Source organism: Alligator sinensis, unplaced genomic scaffold (assembly GCF_000455745.1).
Source record: "Alligator sinensis unplaced genomic scaffold, ASM45574v1 scaffold2073_1, whole genome shotgun sequence".
Taxonomy (NCBI): domain Eukaryota; kingdom Metazoa; phylum Chordata; order Crocodylia; family Alligatoridae; genus Alligator; species Alligator sinensis.
Window position 1 is genome coordinate 24,784 of NW_005843693.1, and position 3,042 is coordinate 27,825.

Genomic DNA, 3,042 nt, shown 5'->3' on the forward strand with positions numbered 1-3,042 from the left:
TGGTGCCCCTGTGCTGGGAGAGCCGGAATTGAGACCCCAAGATGCGCATGTCACATCCAGGGAGCCCAGCCTCTGTTAGCCAGGCTGAGAGCCCCTGTCAGTCCCCGCTGAGCTGGGCTGGGTTGGACATCAGCTTGTGACCCCGAGGTGTCAGGCTGGGCACTAGCACATCCCTGGGGCAGGCAGAGCCCCTCCACAGGGCTGGGGTGAACGTGCACCCAGATATATAATTCCCATGTCAGGACTTGCAGGACCTCAGTGACATCCTTCTCCTCCCCGATGAATACTGCTCACACCTGCCGTGCCGGGGAGCCCAGGGCAAGGCTGCTGCGCCTGAGGAGATGAGAAAGCGTTTGCAGGCTCTGGTGCGGGAGGCTGGTGCGTGGTGTGCCGTGGATTTGCTGAAGTGCCTCAGGCACAGAGGACTGTTCCCCGTGCTCACTCACCGTCTGTCTGGACCAGTGCAAATGTGCTGGGAAAACATAGCAGCATACCGGAGATTTTGCACAGGCCTGGATACCAACCACAAGCTCTTCCGTTCCCTTCTTTTGGGTGTCCTGGGTCTTGAAGGGGGCTGGCTGGGCATTGAACCCCTGATCCTCACATGTCACATGAGAGCAGTGACTGTGAACAAGTGTGTGAGGTCCGGGGGGCAAACAACCAGCCAGGAGCTCCCAGTGCGACGCTGTGAGGAAACGTTCCGGGGATGTCGGACAATGTAAAAGCAGCAGTGTTGGGCAGGGATGCTGTCTTTTCTACAATGTCTGTGTGTGTGTAGCATTGGGAGCCATAACCAGGTCTGGGGGTCGCATGTGGGACAAGGGGGAAGAGGAGAGAGGCGCCAAGAAGAACCAAAGCAGTGATTCAAAGCTTGGTGAGAACAGCTCACAATAAGCTGTCGAAAATACGGCCCATGAGCTGGATCCAGTCCCCAGAGCCATGTCCTGTGGTCTGCAGGGCTCCTGGAGGGGGCAGGAATCTGGGGTGGGACAAGCAGGGGAGGAACCGCCACTGAATTGCAGGGTGCGGAGCCGCCATGGACGTGTGCTGCAGCGCTGGGGAGTGACTGAGGGCTGCGTGAATCCCTGAGGCTCCCCAAGCTGACACCGATCTGCTCCGATCACGGGTGCCACTGCTCCCACAACTGCAGGCGGGGGTCTGGATCCAGACTGTGCAGATCCCTGCAAGCCAGATCTAGCCCTGAGTGCCAGGGAGAGGCTAAGTGGATTTATTCCCAAGGGCCTTGTTTATTCCAGTGGAAAAGACTGGGAAGATCCCTGTGCTGCAGCAGGGATACAGAGCTGGGTCTTCCCATCCCACACCAAACAAACACAACACAAACCCCCCCAGCCCCTGGACCCCTAGACTGAGAGATCTTGAATCAGGTGACATCCAAATATTAGTTTGGAAGCGCCCCATGGATGGAGGGTACGGGGGTTAGGAGGGATTTGTCCCCTGCTACTCAGATAAGCCTATTATAAGTGCCTCCTCATATACAGTGTGCTTGCACCAGAAAAATATACTCGGTACCAAAAGGCCCTGCTAATTGCAATGAAAAGTCTCTGAAGAAACCTGCGTACTAGCAGCAATTCACAGCTGGGCCCTTCCCATCCCACTGAGTGCCCTGAGCACCACAGCATCTTTGCTTTTGCAACAAGCTCCCTTCTCTCTTCTATTTCTCCCTCTGGTCTTGACGGAAAGAACAACCTAGAGCATGGTTGTTGGTTGTGGCATTGGGTGTTTGTGCTCAAAAGCTTGAAGCTCAAAAACATTTTTTCCAACTATATTTCCTAAGAGATATCAAATCTACCCAAAGCACCTTGGCAACCTGGAGCAGAAAAAGCTTTTCCCGCTGTAACTTTCTTGAAACACCTCCCTGACCACCCAACGTTGACTCTCTGAGGAGCAAAGGTGTTTCCCCATTGAACAATATAAATAGCTTCTCAGACAGCTCGACCTAAAAATGCTAAATGCATGGTTTCGTCTGTGTATTATAGACCCAGTTTTCTACAGAAGTGGATTATCTTGTCTTCTTTCTTTCCTTGCATGTCATGAGCTCGTGTTTGACACAGGAATATGAGATGCGCACCAACAGTTATAAGAAAAGGAAACTAAAGCTTAATTTATTATCCTACGTCTACTCTTAACTTCTATGACATTTTCAACACTACATATTACACTAAATCTATCTTCAACCATACACATTGTTGGGCCTTTGCTTTCTTCTCTCCCTGAATGGCCCATGATGGCATTGAAGGCAGGCTACTAACACAACAGACACCGGGATGGTCTGACTATGTCCCGATGCCTCAGAGGAAGGCGAAAAACCCCCAGAAGTTGATCCCATAAATGAAGGGGGGGAAAATTCCTTCCTGGCCCCAAACGGCGACCAGCCAAAGCCCTGAGGCAGGGGTCACAAAATGCCATCCACACAACAAGAACGTCCTCCACTTGGCAACCTGGGCTGGAAGAAGATATTCAAGTTCTTCACCATGAGGGTGTCTCAGGCTGCTTCTCTTTGCAGAGGCTGACTTGTCTGTGGAGGACGGCTCGGACTGGATCGTGACTTGTCAGTCGGTGACGTGTGTGGTGGCTTCGGCGCTGTTGCAGCTTTTCTCTGTAGCTGTCGGGCTCCCGGTGAGGTTGGGGAGGTCGTCTTGTCTCAGGGAGGTGCTGTCCGGGTCAAGATGGACTGCAGGTGTTGCTACGCAGTGTAAGAAAAAGCAGCACAAGATTAGATCCATGCATTGGGACCGTGATACAAGGCTGTGATGTGAAGAAGTGGGGACTGGGAGCTTTCCCAGGACACAAAGGCCTGAACAAGTGAATGAGGGAAAACACAATAGACCGTGCTTAGCCTCCTGCATGGAAGAAGCTAAACATCTTTAGGCATCACTGCCCAGCCACGTTCAAGATGAGGTAGATGCTCTGAATGGACAACCCCAGCGCCAAAAAGGCCATGGAAGAGAGAGCTACAAGCAAGGGAAAGCAGGTCTCCGACTGTGGGAGCCACAGCAGCATTTAACAGGAGGCAGAGGGGCC

General features: G+C 52.8%; 1 pseudogene; it reads left to right on the forward strand.

The window, feature by feature from the left end:
* The window catches only part of LOC112548895, an 11,975-nt pseudogene that overhangs the window by 7,778 nt on the left and 1,155 nt on the right, over positions 1-3,042 (forward strand).